Source organism: Schistocerca gregaria, chromosome X (genome assembly GCF_023897955.1).
Source record: "Schistocerca gregaria isolate iqSchGreg1 chromosome X, iqSchGreg1.2, whole genome shotgun sequence".
Classification (NCBI taxonomy): domain Eukaryota; kingdom Metazoa; phylum Arthropoda; class Insecta; order Orthoptera; family Acrididae; genus Schistocerca; species Schistocerca gregaria.
Window position 1 is genome coordinate 284257660 of NC_064931.1, and position 18269 is coordinate 284275928.

Genomic DNA, 18269 nt, shown 5'->3' on the forward strand with positions numbered 1-18269 from the left:
GGGTAGTTGACTTACACCTTCTAGAGCACGTTGGGTGGCACGGGATACATGCGGACGTGCATTGTCCTGTTGGAACAGCAAGTTCCCTTGCCGGTCTAGGAATGGTAGAACGATGGGTTCGATGACGGTTTGGATGTACCGTGCACTATTCAGTGTCCCCTCGACGATCACCAGAGGTGTACGGCCAGTGTAGGAGATCGCTCCCCACACCATTATGCCGGGTGTTGGCCCTGTGTGCCTCGGTCGTATGCAGTCCTGATTTTGGCTCTCACCTGCACGGCGCCAAACACGCATACGACCATCATTGGCACCAAGGCAGAAGCGACTCTCATCGCTGAAGACGACACGTCTCCATTCGTCCCTCCATTCACGCCTGTCGCGACACCACTGCAGGCGGGCTGCACGATGTTGGGGCGTGAGCGGAAGACGGCCTAACGGTGTGCGGGACCGTAGCCCAGCTTCAGGGCGACGGTTGCGAATGGTCCTCGCCGATACCCCAGGAGCAACAGTGTCCCTAATTTGCTGGGAAGTGGCGGTGCGGTCCCCTACGGCACTGCGTAGGATCCTACGGTCTTGGCGTGCATCCGTGCGTCACTGCGGTCCGGTCCCAGGTCGACGGGCACGTGCACCTTCCGCCGACCACTGGCGACAACATCGATGTACTGTGGAGACCTCACGCCCCACGTGTTGAGCAATTCGGCTGTACGTCCACCCGGCCTCCCGCATGCCCACTATACGCCCTCGCTCAAAGTCCGTCAACTGCAGATACGGTTCACGTCCACGCTGTCGCGGCATGCTACCAGTGTTAAAGACTGCGATGGGGCTCCGTATGCCACGGCAAACTGGCTGACACTGACGGCGGCGGTGCACAAATGCTGCGCAGCTAGCGCCATTCGACGGCCAACACCGCGGTTCCTGGTGTGTCCGCTGTGCCGTCCGTATGATCATTGCTTGTACAGCCCTCTCGCAGTGTCCGGAGCAAGTATGGTGGGTCTGACACACCGGTGTCAATGTGTTCTTTTTTCCATTTCCAGGAGTGTATATATGAACCTTTACTTACAGGAACAAGACCGGTTTTGTGTTATCGAATCACATCAAGAGTTAAACATCTGAACAAGGTACAAAACATGCAGTCGACTTTATGATCCCAGACGGACAACTGTCCTAATAATCTAAGCCATATAACAACCAACATGAAATACTCACACATCAGCAAAACATTAAGACCGTCATATGGGAAAGAGGGAGATCCATCCTTCTTAAAATAAAATGATGTTACCAGGAAAAAGCAGGACGTCACAGGTCGAATTCACCACTTGTAAAACCATGTTAACCTACTATGAAAAAAATAATACTGTTCTATGGCGCAGATAAGTTGAGGATTTTTACTGTACACCGGTTCGAAGGAGGAATCCTGTGAGTTGTTGATAAAACGAACGCTATAGATGAAAACGTACAGTTTACTACAGAACACGGAAAGGTAGGAGGGCTACCTTATTTATATTTAAAAATTTCCTTACGAGGTACAAGGACTGAGTATGATATTTTAAAAACGCTGCATTCACGAATACTTTTGTACACTGCAGCTCTAATCATTCCCTTGCGTGCAGGACTATAGCAGTTAGATCGCCTTCACAGTGCACCCTTGTCTAAGTATGGGCACAATCAAGAATTTCAGCGTAGTCTGCACATTTCGTATGTCAACTGATACGACTCAAGTTACGTAATGAATATTAATAAGGGCATACTGTATAAAAACGAACTCGCTGGGGCTAGGTAGATGTGAAATTGTGGTGAAATCACTTTTCGGAGGTTGGACGAAGGGAAAGACGAGTTCATTGGTTACCATAGGATAATATACTTTCCCTCGATTTTACAAAAAGGAGGCAAAAAGCTTAAGGCAAAAAAGATGAAGCACGTGTTCTTTATTCCACGGGATCCTGGCTGAAGACCTGTACATAGAGAAACGCTCGCTTGGGAAAAGTAAGACGCTACTGGTGTGCATTGCATCGTTTGCGACTGTTCTCGGGAAGAGTATGTGGGAAAGACTAGCAGATGGTTTGGCAAGAGATTCTGAGAAAAACAAAAATCTGAATAAGTCGATGTCTGCTTTAAGTAACTACTTAAGTGATTCTGGCCACACTGTGACAGGTGTTGCTAATAATTTAAAAGTATTACACAGAGAAGACAACGGACAGACCTTAAATATTCTTGAAGAGATTGAAGCTATGCATAGTCTAAAACTATAGCCCAACAAACCCTTAACAATCAGGTGAACTTAAGACATTAAGATTAATAAATAACTTTGATTACCTTTCAACCAGTTAATGTCATAGTTTTTTGCTGTTTGGTTGTTGTCCCCGGACTTGTTATATGCTCTTCCCTCTGGTCTACTTTGTTTTGTTTATTTTCTTCGCTGAAATAGTTTTTGCTGCAGCGTTGCGTAACAGGGGCCTCAGCCATTCCCATAGTATTTGGATATGTGCCGAAATGTTTGTAACTTTATCCGCTTTTGTGTGTGTGGTGGCGCTAGCGCCCTCCTCCGTGATACATATGAATGCGTTGACTGGAGTGGTCCTCACGAAATTAGACACGTCAAGGTCATGTCCGCTGTCGGTAGTCCACAGGCATTAAGCGCTGTGATTAACCCCTCCTCAAAGCTCTGTTGCCACACTGTTAACAGGGCAGTAGATTAGCGCAAGCTGAATGTTCAGCGCAACCGTGCGTATCGAGTGTTCACGTGTAGTTTCAGTCTTCCGTGGACTTGTGTATTTATGTGTGTTTGGTAGTGGCGAAACGCAGAAGAAAGAGCCTACTTGTAGTGTTACTCCAACTGGTGTATGCGAAGGGCAAAAATATATTCGAAAATAATATAAATTGACATATCGATTGTACTGAAATTTTTTAGTGATCTGGCTAATAGTAAAAAAAAAAAACAGGAATAATACAAATTTTGCGCAACTTCATAACATGACAACAAAGCCTTGTATTTTGGAATTGACTGTATTTAATATTAGCAGTGCAGTAACATCGGCAGAATCTCTAGATATGAGCATTTGTTTTGATTTTCCAAGGAAGGGATATAACTGAAAACGAAAATCTACGGAATCTGAAGATCTACAAAAAAAAAAGTGTGTAGAACTGGTCTTCGATGTTACAACACATGAGAGTATCCAACGTCTAGAAAGATACAGTGTGATGTCGATGAAAAAATTGATTTTTATGGATCAGAGACCTCTGTTCTTTGTGATCTCGGCTCACCTGGCTTTTGATTCAGAAGGTGTAATAATAGGCTAAAACTTTTAATGAAATCCAGAGACATTGCAACAGGAAGAAAGTAATTTTGTATACAATGAATTTACTGCGTGGTGAGGGCAATAGTCTTGTACTACAGTACACTTCAATAAAACTTAAATTTCACAAAACCACATACACAAATATTTTTTGCTCAGTTTCAACGGAGTTAGTGACGTGAAAACTCACAGTTACTTTTATGTAGTGTACCTCGTCGATCTGAGTGATGGATAGAGTGACCAAGAGTCAGTAAGAGATGTAAATAACGATTTTTGGAGAGGTAACGTTTTAAGGCGACACAAGTGATCGAGCGCTGTCGTGCACGGAGTTTCTCGGAAATGAAATGTGTTCATAGTTGACACAATACAGTAATGATATCTCAGATGTTACCAAAATTAATGTTATAGTTTTCTAAACACGTTTTTCGACGGACGTTTCTGAAAGATCCAACAGAATGTAAATCCATCAACGAGAACTTTTTGGTTACACAGGCGGAACAGTTTCACACCTCTTACGGTATTTTATTTTTGAACTCAGAATACTTCTATGTTTTCACTAAAATATGTATTCCACACATCCATAAACTTTCAGAATGTTCATATGTAATTTTCCGTCCAAATATGTCAGTAGTTCTTATTTATCAACAGGCTGAAGTAAAAGATTATTTTTCTTCCAAATTTCTATATTCTTAGCTTTTGTTTTATGTTATTTTTTTGTGACAGCGGGGAAGAATTCCCTTTTTTAAAGTACTTCACCATATTCTATATTAAAAACGGAGATGCGTAATATTTCTCGGAATTTTTACTATTATCTAAAATTACCACTAACTAGCAATGCTGTAAGGCCGTGAGATGACCTTGATGTGCCTATTTTTCTGACCGATACTATGGCGATGTGGCCCTGTACGGCGTGGTAGTAGGATGGATGCGGCCCGCCTCTTCATTTTGTGATGTGTGTTACCTTAACAAACCAGCTTTCAATGTTACTAGGTAGAAATTTTTGTTATTTTATTCTTTTCATTGCAACTTAACGTCGTGTTAACATGCCAGCTTTTATAACGGATGAATTTGATACATGACGCTGAGCTTGTTGCGGGTAACAGCATTTTATTTTGGGAAGGGTGAGACCACTTCTCCCCAAATGATGGGCTTAATGTTTTGCTGGCGTGTAATACTTCGTATTGGCTCTTCTATCATTCGGATTATGAGAATAGGTGTTCGTTTCTCGATCATAATGTCGACTGTGTATTTTGTGTCTGGTTCAGATGTATACCTGACGTTGTCATTTCGTATCATGAAACTGGTCACATTCCCATAAATAACGATTCGTATACAGCTGGAAGAAATTTATTTGTCAAATATGGATTACTTGAGCTGCAGTGGCCCACAATACAAAACTACACACCAAATGAACAAACAGGTATGTGTACTCAAGAGGTAGTGTGTCTCACGTTGCACATTATAATCATCTAACTCAATCTACTATAGACTATAGATGTGTGTTACGAAAGATGAACCATAGCAACCATATAACTAATGTTGCTCAATGCAATAAGATTTGAAGTGTTCTAAAAGTGACACAAAAAATCGACTCCAGGCGAAGATATAGGATAAACATATTTCATACAAGTGTCAGTCAATTGTAAAAGGCTACAATGAATAAAGAAAAATGTGGTAACATCTTAGAACCAATATGGAAAAATGTAAAAAGTTTATTGTTATAAATTAGCATAAAATTTCATTTAATAAAAATATGGAACGTGTGTATTACTATGTTATGATATCACAACTGTACTCGTATTGTAGATATTGGGAGCATGGCAGTTATGGTGGTAGATCAACTGACCTGCTTATATGTCATGTAGTGCAGTTTCCCTGCTAAGAAGTGTCTGCAGTGTTGGTGGTTGTGCTGTGTCAAATTGAAAACACACAATTTCTTATGTCGTCTTTACTTATTGAATCAGCTTCCGGAAAAAGGTTTAATCTACAAGGAAATGTAAAAAAAATGTTTGTAAAAGTTTTATAATTTGTGTACTCTGTTTTGTGGATTTCATAAAGACAAGAGGAAGTCCGTGCATGTGCGACAGTCGCTGCGGTGCGCTACACAACCCATCACTCCACAGTCCACAGAGATTACAGCCTACCGTCGGACATTTAAATTGTTAAAAGGAACTGTGGCACAGTGCAATTGTCAGAATTAATGGTTACTATCTCTTCTAACGTTGTCTAGATAGGCAGCACTTTTCTATTCGCACGAGACGTCGATTCAAGTTGTGAGGGATAGCCTTGAGTAAGATAGTTGTCGAGAACGAATTCTAGCATGCGGTAAGTCGTGATGGGAAGAGACCACCGATGATATATATTACTTCGCACATTCTTCCATAATAAATTTTGGAGGATCTGAGTTCTAGTTTCGTGGTTGACAAACTTAAGATTCACCCAATAGTCCGTATGATGCAGGGAGAACTGTAGTAGTGAGTTAATGTTTGACGAACTTGCTAATTATTTATTGATATAGAAATATGTTCCTCAGCTGTACCGAACAAGAGTTGTGACAGTGATTGTGAGTTGTTGCTCGATGATAGCGGACTGTATCCGTATTCTTCTGTGTCGTAAACCACACCGAGGTATTTTTATTATTTTGTGACACGCTCTAAAGACTGAGTTGTTGCTGTTTTGCGGTTGTGTATAGGTCGTTTTTTTGGCGTCGAGGGCTTGAGTAGATTGATAACTCAAGTGCATAGGATTTAAGGTGACGGATCCTAGTATTTGATAGTGGAATGTTTGCTTGCTTCTACAGTGAAAAACAGTCCTTCGGTTTTTTAAGATATCCCCTGATGCCGTTAAAGAGAGACCGCGTTTTTAAGGGAAGATTACTAAAGACATTGGTACAGAAAAGCTACTAATTCTGGTTTACCATTGTCGAGTGATAGTTTCAACTAGGGATCTGTACTGTGTCGAACACCTGAAGAGATTTTAATGTTTGAACTGTTTAATTATGTGGAGCAAAGTGGTAGTGGTTCCCATGTTTTCTTGTTCGTAATTTTCGTTGATGATTACTGTCTGTCAGTGGGGACTTAGAATTTTGCTGCCACTTGTACATTTACCATGATTTGGCTGTATTGGATTGAAAGAAATGAAATAAATTCAATATATTAAAAATAAAATTGGGTTACGACTTATAATTGAAATAAATGTCCTTCACCGACGTTCTATTAAACCAAGATTGAAGTTAATACAGCAATAATAGTTCGAAAGGTCTTCAAAATGAAAGCAATGATGTACAATCTGCCCTAGGTAGTCGTAATTGCGAAAAATTTAAAGGAAAGGGTTTTAGTTACAGTATGACTACGTATTTTACAAAGAAAAATAGATTTAATTTTTTAAAGAGAATTACTTGAGAATCAAAGATACATATGTGCTGATTGGATTCTAAATATTACAAAACCAACTGCATTTGGCAAAAAAACAAAGGAAAGCAGATTTATTTTAATAAAAGAAAAAGAAAAGAAAGCCAATATAGATAGCGAATATATCGTTGACTTGGCTTGTTTCCTAATTTCTATGAGGCTGTGACAGATTTTACAGAACAAATTTTCGCTGGACGGCTAGTGTTTGCTACTAGTATTGACTTGATATCGATGACTGAATGTTGTTCAATTTAATATCCATTATCATCGTAATTTTGACTGAGCTTAGTCTGCATAGCTTCTGCTATGGCTAACGGCCTGGCCACAGTGGTAACACTGGTCCCTTCACATCACCAAAGTAAAGCGCTATCGGGAATGTCTAGCTCTTGTATGGGCGACAGTCCGGATCTGGCGAGCGCTGTTGGCAGGTGGGGTGGAGTCAGCCCTTCCAAAGCCAATTGAGCAGCTACTTGATTGAAAAATAGAGGCTCCGGTTACGAAACATGCCAACGGCCGAGTGTGCGGTGTGCTAATCACATGCACGACAGCATCCGCGTCCAGTAACACCTAACGGCTAAGGATGACTCGGCGGTCGGTCGGTGCTGTTGAACCTTTCTAGGCCTGTTCGGACGGAATTCTGTTCTGCTTTGTTCTGTACTAGTCTGCTATATACAGTTCGCTTTGCGAGCTGCCCTTTAAAAGCAATTGAGGTACTTACCACAACTAAAGAAACTTCATTAGGCTTGTGAAATTACTGTTAGGCAGATAATTTTTGTTAGCACCATTTTCATCGAAAGACCGCTAACTGTGATTACTCACGAATACTATTAGCACTTTTACAAAACATAGCAATACGTACAAAGGATCCATTAAGTACTGATGTTCAAATGTTCAAATGTGTGTGAAATCCTATGGGACGTAACTGCTAAGGTCATCAATCCCTAAGCTTACACACTATTTAACCTAAATTATCCTAAGCACAAACACACACACCCATGCCCGAGGGAGGACTCGAACCTCCACCGGGACCAGCCGCACAGTCCATGACTGCAGCCTCATAGACCGCTCGGCTAATCCCGCATGGCAAGCTCTGATGAACCCTTGTGAGAATACAGGGTGAACATTAATAACAACCGACAAACTGCAGGGACGGATTCCTGACTGGAAATGGAGGAAAAAATACCCTATGTACGTGTGTCTGGAAGTGCATCGTTTCCTCGATAGATGGCGCTGACGAATGAACGGTCGTCTCACCACATGCCATGTGTTCCTTGTGCGTTGCAGGCTGTGAGATTGACGCAGAGTACTGTGAGCAGCAGAATGGTCAGGTCCACATGTCAGGAACAAGGCAGGATGGTGTTTGTGTACGGCCAAGCAAACGGAAACGAACGAGAGGCAGCACGGGTACACCAAAACAAGTACCCTCACAGACACAAACCACATCATACAACATTTGAAGCCCTTTTTGGGTTTTTATGTTATCATGGGTTCTTTGAGGCAGATGAACATGCAGGGAAGCGGCGGACAAGGTTCTGCCTCTCGACCGTTTCCATATGCTTGGCCGTACACAAACTGGTCGTAACTTCTCGAACTGCAGCACTCCTGCCCCCTAAGTCACAACAGGTGGGGTAAGCCAAATGTATTGGATGGGAAATATATACTGAATACAATTTCTTGTGTACTGAATATGCACTCTTGTGCCATGGCACCTCGTTATCGAGCTCACGTGTGCTTCCATTTGCATGACGTTATTTTGCTGAAACAAAGCAGGATATGTTCGTTACACTGGGCGAAGTCATGGTGCAACAGTATTGTTACGTATACAGACTATACAAACATCTGGTGGCGACTAATCACATTGACATTTGAATAAATGGTAACAGCTTTTGGATGAGTTGTTGAAAAACTACAATCAATGTGAATGAAAAAATGATTTATTTTATCCAGGAGACTTCTGACATGTAAGGAGGAGCAAATATACCTGTTTAAAAATATATTTGAAGAATGCGAAGTTAAAATAAGGAAATATTGGTGCAAATTTTCGTATCTAATGTCAAATGCATAATAACCAGTACAACAGTGGGTTGGATCCATTATGTACATGGCAATGGGATAAATTGAACTGGTAACTAAGTTGCATAACAAGCTTTAGGCGTGACACATATGAAGTCCTGTAGCAGGCTGGAGTCACAATGCAAATGCTAACGTGAAGAAACAATAATTCCAGAGATGTCACAAAACAAGTATTACAAGTTTTAAAACGTTCACAACGATTAAGTACGATGCAATATCTATTCGCTCCAAATATAAGAACACAAAAACCTACACAAATTAAGTAACAGAATATGACAAGTAATTATGGGGGGGAGGGGTTATTATCAATGTAGCAGTGAGATTTTTGGTAAGCATGTGGAATTGTTTTCAGAAGCACTTCCAACATAGTTGAAAGTCACATAAGTCTCCAGCACCCATTTATAACGTTTTTGTAATGCTCTTTACGTCTGTAAAAGTCATGACATGACTTGGAGTGTATAGCTTTTGACAGTACATATTCAGAAATTGTCAGAACATTTTTGTCGTATCAGCTATCACACAGAGAACGTGCAGTATCCGTTATCCCTATTACACGAAAACACCTGTGGATCAAAAGTAAAACTGATGAACTATTTATCTGTGTTCATAAATTCGATTTAGCTAGTCCATTTGATATAATCTACCTCTCTGAACATCATTTAACAGTGTGAACCACAGCATCCATTACAGTAAATTAGAATACCCTGATGTTCCTGTCTATACCGCAAAATGCTTCAAGTCACGTCTCACAAACAGATAACAAATGACGTCAGTACGAGAGGCCAACAAACTAAGCTATCTCTCAACTTGAAACTGGGAATTAATTATGTGTGGTGTCCCACAAGATTCTATCTTAGAGCCATTGAATTTTCTTGTGAACATTAATGACGTCTCACCAATTACACTGGCAGACGCCGATTTTGTTTTATTTGCAGACGATACAAGTATTGCAACAAATAGCAAATCGACCAAAAGTTCATAAAAGGCTGTCACTGACTTTTCACGAATATTATTGAAGGGTTTATTGCCAACTCACTGTCGTTAAACTTTTAAAAGACTCATCACATGCAGCTGAGAACGTGTAAGAGGTTTCTATTCAGCTTATGCATAAAATATGAAGAAGTTCATATAGACAAAGTTCTCAGTGTTACATTTTTGTGATTACAACTTGATAACAAATTATGTTGAGACATGCTTAGCACAGAACTGCTAACACGCCTAAACAAATCCTTTTTTGCGATGTGAATGATATCGCAGTGGTTAACCCATTAGACTCTCATCCGAGAGGTCGACGGCTCAAATCCCCGTCCGGCCCTCCTGGTTTAGGTTTTCCGTGTTTCCCCTAAATCGTTTAAGACTATGTCCAGGTTGATTGCTTTGGAAAAGGGCATGACCGATTACTTCCCCGTCCTCCCGTAATCCGAGCTCGTGCAGCGTATTTAATAACCTCATTGTCAGCGGGACGTTAAACTCTAATCATCCTCCCTTTGAATGTTATCAGATATAGGTGATACAAAAATATAAAAGGTGGCTTATTGTACTTGCTCTCATTCCATAATGTCATATAGTATCATATTTTGGGATACCTCTTCAAGCCAAAAAGAAGTTTTACTGTCCAGAATAGTGTAATAAACATTATTTGTGAATTCACGAACATCCTGTGAAAGCTTGTTCGAGGAACCGGGCATAATAACTACTGCTTCCCAGTATGTTTATTCCTCAATGAAATTTGTTATAAATAATACATCATTTTTTTACAACAAACGTTTTAGATAACGCTATCAATACTAGGAAAAAGAACAATTTACTAAAAGATTTAAAGGCACTTTCTTTAGCCCAAAAAGGTATCCATTCTACAGGAGCTTCCAGTAATTTGCCAGCAACCTTAGAAAATTTAGCTACAAATAAAGTTCAGTTTAAGAGGATCCTGAATGGCTTCCTTGTGACCAACTCCTTCTATTCCACTGACGAATTATTTAACAGAACCGATTGATGTACTATCTGTATTATTACTACTATTATTATTATCATTATTATTATTATTGTATTTTAATTAACATCGTGTAATGTATAATGATTCTGACATGTTGCACATCCACTAGGATGTCCTTAGTACGTATCGATAGAATGAAGAGCTCATCTAATCATGTACTCTGATCTAACAAACATGGATGAAAGTTCAGAACTGGTATCTAGTCTCGGTCACGCTCTTCTTCAACAATTTTTTGTAACTATATCATTAAACGTGAAGGTGTGATTTCAAAAGAGCAAAGAGACAACTGAGGCATACAGACGCTTCCCGTACCACAGAGCGGCCTTTGACAATGCAGTTACCATTCACGAAGTAACACAAAGAGAGGTCTGCACACCCCAGTGAGCCCAGATAAAGACCTCCTGCCATTCTTCGGCACGACTCCGCGCTACTGTCATTCTTTGAGATGTGCCCGCCCCTTTGTTCATTTTACCGCACTTGCCCTGACACGAAACCTTTTCCGTTGAATTGGTGAGTTCCATATAAATTAAGTGACTTTTAACAACGAGCTAAACAATATAATGAGCGGTGTGGTTCAGTAAGAATAGATGATTAATGTATTTATAGTTTTTACAATGAGCGCAAAAAAAAAATGTTTGAGTGACAGATGAAGGATATACGTCAATACAATTGATAACACATCTATGAAGTTAACCATGCTTCGATGTATATTAGTAGCCTACCTCAGGACCCCAAACACGGTTCATTAGAGGCACGTTTGTATGAACATTAAAATAAAAGAAACTTCAAAATGAACAAGATTAATGCCTCTGCGGATGACATTCAGCATCTGTCATCCGGCTTTGTACAGTTGGATGCAAATCGGTAATTGTTTCTGGAAGAATTCTTGGGGGCACTCTGTTCCGCCAGTGTTGAAGGGGTAAGATATATGCACCGACTTGTCTACTCTAGGTGTAACTCCATACTCCCGATAAAGTTCAAGGCGAGTAGTAGAACGGCCTGGTTATGGGAGGATGTTAAAGTTCGTCTACGGTTAATTAGTTACGTTGTTCAGATATCGTATTCGCGATACGTGTTAGGTTCGGGAATTTGATAGTTGCACTAACGTTGCACTCACTTAGTAAAATATGGATATGTACACCGCTACAGGCTGACTAGTTACAGGTTTGTAATTCATTACGTATTTGGAGTCAAAATTCCTCTTCGCTACGGAAAGAATAGTCAAGGAGATACAATTTTAATCTGCATATGAAAAAAGTGCAAGAGGAGCAGATTAGTAATGTCGAATACGAAAAAAAAGGTGCCACCTTGACAGGCAATTAATTTCTGTGATTAGATTCACGAATTGTTTTACAGTTGTAAATTCTATTCCATCATACACTATATCCACATAAAAACATTATGGTACAGATCATTCTTATTTTTACTTCGGTATTTATTAAAACGTACACCACACTCTAGGTCAAAGTGAGTGACAAAAACTTTGTCAATGAAACAAATGTTCTGTGAGGTAACTGTTAATATTCCCAATCACCTAAGCAGAAAATTACATGTAGAAATCCCCTTCTTAATTTCACTTACTTCCTCTTTCTCAATAAAAAAATTATTTGCTTAAGTTAGAAGTTATCCAGAGTATTATAACATTGAACACCAATGGATAGAAATATACATAATACGTTTAATTTATGATTTCTGTGTATCTGGAGTTGCCAGCTACTCGTATCACAAATGTGGCTGAATCTAATAATCACAGATTAAATACGTAATTAACTAAATGTAACATTTTTGCTTGAACTTCATGTTTTGTTGATACACTGCATAAACCGAAAGCAATGAATGTTTGACAGTTCAATAGTTCAAAGCTACCTGAAGTCCTTTTGCTCTTTGGGGCCTACAGCGCAAATCTGTGCTCTAATGACATGACTGTTAAGAATATCGGCCAGATACACTCCTCTTTAAATGGTTTTTATTTTATAAATCACCTACGGTGAGTCTACTTCAGCATAATGGGATCATCAGGCGCTCTGTAAATACGTAAGTAACTGATGGCCTTAATATTATGTTCTCTAACCACGATCAGAAAAGTTGTAATACATTCGTTTGATGTTTTTACCTTAGATGTTCAAAATGTTCAAATGAGTGTGAAATCTTATGGGACTTAACTGCCAAAGTCATCAGTCCCTAAGCTTACACACTGCTTAACCTGAAACACACACAGCCATGCCCGAGGGAGGACTCGACCCTTCGCCGGGACCAGCCGCACAGTCCATGACTGCACCGCCCTACCCCGATCTCGTGGTCGTGCGGTAGCGTTCTCGCTTCCCACGTCCGGGTTCCCGGGTTCGAATGCCATCGGGGTCAGGGATTTTCTCTGCCTCGTGATGGCTGGGTGTTGTGTGATGTCCTTAGGTTAGTTAGATTCAAGTAGTTCTAAGTTCTAGGGGACTGATGACCATAGATGTTAAGTCCCATAATGCTCAGAGCCATTTGAACTATTTTGAACTGCCCCAGACCGCTTGGCTAATCCCGCGCGGCACCTTACATGTAGTATCGTTTCTGTCATGTCTATCCTTTTTATAGAGTTATTAGTTTCTCCTTAGATGTATGTTGGAGACGTATATCCGACTTCAGTCGGTATTTATGCACGCTATTTTTCTATTGACGGGTTGGATAACAGTGAATGAGCGAAATTACATATTTACGTAGTTACCATTGTAAGGAAGTGATGTGTGGAAATTCGACTGTTTTTTATTATATTTATAGTTTTGGACCTAATTATGTTTTTGCCTGGTATTTGTTTTAGCCTTAGTTGAGATTGTTTTGTTACATCCTTAATTTTACGTCATAATCTGTTAAGGCCTATGATTTGCGACATTTTCTTGGTCTTTTGTCTTTGTTGCACTGTCTTCATGTTGTTATCGCTGTTATTATGGATATGTGATATTTAGAGTTTCTGATGTATTACTTCACAGCTTTTTGCATCACAATGTGAATAAAGTTTTCTATAACTTTTTGTTGTTTAGGTTGCTTTGTTCATTCAGTTATTTTGTGCAGTTGCTGAAAGCATGTAAATACACTCCTGGAAATTGAAATTAGAACACCGTGAATTCATTGCCCCAGGAAGGGGAAACTTTAATGACACATTCCTAGGGTCAGATACATCACATGATCACACTGACAGAACCACAAGCACATAGACACACGCAACAGAGCATGCACAATGTCGGCACTAGTACAGTGTATATCCACCTTTCGCAGCAATGCAGGCTGCTATTCTCCCATGGAGACGTTCGTAGAGATGCTGGATGTAGTCCTGTGGAACGGCTTGCCATGCCATTTACACCTGGCGCCTCAGTTGGACCAGCGTTCGTGCTGGAAGTGCAGACCGCGTGAGACGACGCTTCATCCAGTCCCAAACATGCTCAATGGGGGACAGATCCGGAGATCTTGCTGGCCAGGGTAGTTGACTTACACCTTCTAGAGCACGTTGGGTGGCACGGGATACATGCGGACGTGCATTGTCCTGTTAGAACAGAAAATTCCCTTGCCGGTCTAGGAATGGTAGAACGATGGGTTCGATGACGGTTTGGATGTACCGTGCACTATTCAGTGTCCCCTCGACGATCACCAGATGCCGGGTGTTGGCCCTGTGTGCCTCGGTCGTATGCAGTCCTGATTGTGGCACTCACCTGCACGGCGCCAAACACTCATACAACCATCATTGGCACCAAGGCAGAAGCGACTCTCATCGCTGAAGACGACACGTCTCCATTCGTCCCTCCATTCACGCCTGTCGCGACACCACTGGAGGCGGGCTGCATGATGTTGGGGCGTGAGCGGAAGACGGCCTAACGGTGTGCGGGACCGTAGCTCAGCTTCATGGCGACGGTTGCGAATGGTCCTCGCCGATACCCCAGGAGCAAGTGTCCCTAATTTGCTGGGGAAGTGGCGGTGCGGTCCCCTACGGCACGGCGTAGGATCCTATGGTCTTGGCGTGCATCCGTGCGTCGCTGCGGTCCGGTCCCATGTCGACAGGCACTTGCAGCTTCCGCCGACCACTGGCGACAACATCGATGTACTGTGGAGACCTCACGCCCCACGTGTTGAGCAATTCGGCGGTACGTCCACCCGGCCTCCCGCATGCCCACTATACGCCCTCGCTCAAAGTCCGTCAACTGCACATACGGTTCACGTCCACGCTGTCGTGGCATGCTACCAGTGTTAAAGACTGCGATGGAGCTCCGTATGCCACGGCAAACTGGCTGACACTGACGGCGGCGGTGCACAAATGCTGCGCAGCTAGCGCCATTCGACGGCCAACACCGCGGTTCCTGGTGTGTCAGCTGTGCCGTCCGTGTGATCATTGCTTGTACAGCCCTCTCGCAGTGTCCGGAGCAAGTATGGTGGGTCTGACACACCGGTGTCAATGTGTTCTTTTTTCCATTTCCAGGAGTGTATATCTCTATTTCCTCAATGATGTTCATGGTTGCTCTCTTTTGGGTATTATGTAGGATTTCTAGTGCGTCGATTATGGGTTTTACGTCGTGTTTTTGCATTTGTAGATCTTAAATAATGTGAATGAATTGTTTCTACTGTCTCTGGTGTGATCTTTATATGTAATTTTGAACTTTAAACGGGGTAGACCGATGTGGAACTTGTGGTATGTGTTACGTGAAATTTGGTAAACGATGGATTTGTAATTTATGGGAATTTTCGAGCTGTCTTTGTGGATTTTGTTTTTGAGGGTGTGTGTGATTTGACATGCAAACGCGATGTCTGTTTATCTGAATAACTAGTTAATTTTGTCAAAGATGTTTCCTCTATAATTTGCGGTTTCGTATGTTTCTCTCATCTGTTTCATTGTGTGTGTGTGTGTGTTACGTAATGTTTTTTGCGTTTTTTGGTTGTGTTTTACTGTAGCATAATAGTGTTAGAATTTTGGAGTCATAATCGTTTGGCTGTACTGTGCATTCTAAGTTTTTTGTTTCTTTCTGAATTGCTTCATCTTCAAGTGGCAAATTTATTAACCTTTTCAACACTCTGTGGCAGAATGAGAGCGTGTGGGCTTTGGGATGATAGGAGTGTGCACTGACAATACAGGCTGTTGTGATATGCTTCATGTAAATTTCGAAGCAATGTTGTTGCTGGTGTTGTTAACATTTAAGTTGAGAAAGTTGTTTGTTTTTTTAGTTTCATGCTTCTGGTAAATTTCATTTTGGGGTGTAACTGCTTCAGTGCTTACGTGTTTGGTCTGTGTCAGTAAGGTAACCTGCTGTAAGGATTATTGTGTCATCTACGTAGTTGCGTTTTTTGTTTCGAAGATATTTTCTTCCAAGCTGTTAAGGAATATGTCAGCTATGGTTCCAACTATGTTACATCCTATGCCGACTTCATTTCTTTGTTTGTATGTTTCATTATCAACTCGATGTATTTTCGGTGTAAGACAATAACTCCTTTTTGTATAATTTTTATTGTACGTGTAATATTTGTTAAAGAGGTTGTTTAATTTCTTGCTTATATACGCTAAGAGCCACAGAAATTGGTACATCTACCTGACACCACGTAGGGCCCCGGCGAGGACGCAGAATTGAGGCAGCACATGGACTCGAGTTATGTCAGAAGCAGTGCTGGAGGGAACTGACACCCTGAATCCTGCAGGGCTGTCCATAAATCCGTAAGAGTACGAGGGGGCTGGGATCTCACCTGAATAGCCCGTTGCAACGTTGCAAGGCATCCCAGATATGCTCAATAATGTTCACGTCTGGGGACGTGGTGGCCAGCGGACGTGTTTAAACTCAGAAACGTGTTCTTGCAGCCACTCTGTAGCAATTCCTGACGAATTTGGGGGGAGGGGGGGAGGTGCCCATTTTCCAGTGGAATTGCTCAATTCCGTCGGAATGCGCAATGGACATGAATGGACGCAGGTGGCCAGACAGGATGCTTACGTGCATGTCACCTGTCACAGTCGTATCTAGATGTATCAGGGGTCCCATATCACGCCAACTGCCAACGCCACACACCATTACAGAGCGCCCACCAGCTTGAACAGTCTCCTGCTGACATGCAGGGCCCATAGATTCATTAGGTTGTCTCCATACTCGTACACGGTCGTCCGCTCGATACAATTTATAAGGAGACTCGTCCGAACAGGCAACGTGTTTCCGGTCATCAACAGTCCAGGGTCGGTGTTGACGGGCCCAGGCGAAGAGTAAAGCTTTGTGTCGTGCAGTCATCAAGGGTACACGAGTGGGCCTATGGCTCCGAAAGCGCAAATCGAAGATGTTTCGTTGAATGGTTCGTAGGCTGAGACTTGTTGATGGCCCGCTAAAGAAATCAGCAGAAATTTGAGGAACGGTTGCACTTATGCCACGATGAACGTTTCTTTTCAGTCGTCGTTGCTCCCATTCATCCAGGATTTTTTTCCGGCCGCAGCGATGTCGAGATATGATGTTTTACCGGATTCCTGATATTCACGTTACAGTCGCGATATGGTTGCAGGGGAAAATCCCCACTTCGTCGCTACGTCGAAGATGCTGAGACCCATCACTCGTGCGCTGACTATAACTCCATGATCAAACTCACTTAAATCTTGATAACCAGCAATTGTAACAGCAGTAACTGATCTAACAACTGCGCCAGACACTTGTTGCCTTATACAGGCGTTACCGCTGCGCCGTATTCTTCCTATTTAAAAATCTCTGTATTTTATTACGCATGCCTATACTAGTTTCTCTGGCACTTCGGCGTAATGTGTGGGCCTGTTAACATTATCTACACATTTGTAACCCAAACAAAAAAACACAAAACCGTGTAATACAATGCTTACAGAATATGAAAAAGGGCGTATATACCAATGAACCCTAGAACACCAGAGCTCCGTGGTCACCCTAAGATACATAAATAATTTTTTACTCTACATCCTGTATTAATGAAACTCCTTAATACATATGGCACATCCAGCAAAAAATATAAGCTAAGGAAATCTAGTACATTATCTAAAGACATCAAAGATATAAAAATACCTCCGAACGGAAAATTAGTAAGTATCTACATTACTAACCAATACACGACATTCTAATATGGGAACCAATGGATGTCATAGAACAAAACCTACTTAAATAGAGAAAAAATTTTAATACAAGGCCCAACGAAAATTTTACAACTAACAAAACCTCTCTTATACCAAAATTACTTAGAGTTGGATAATAAAACATATACACATAAATGGAGTCGCCATAGGATGTAGCATTACTGGAACCATAGCACACATATTCCTTAACAGCTTGGAAGAAAATTTCTTTGAAAGGGAAAACGCAGCTACTCAAAAAATCATAAACTGCTACAGATACGCTGATAGCACTTTACTGCTTACAGAAGGTAACCTTACTGACACAGAGCAAACACTGGAGGAATTAAACAAGAAAATGAAATTGATCAGGTAATACGAAACTAAAAAATCAAATAACTTTCTCAACTTAGGTACTGAGAAAACTAACAACA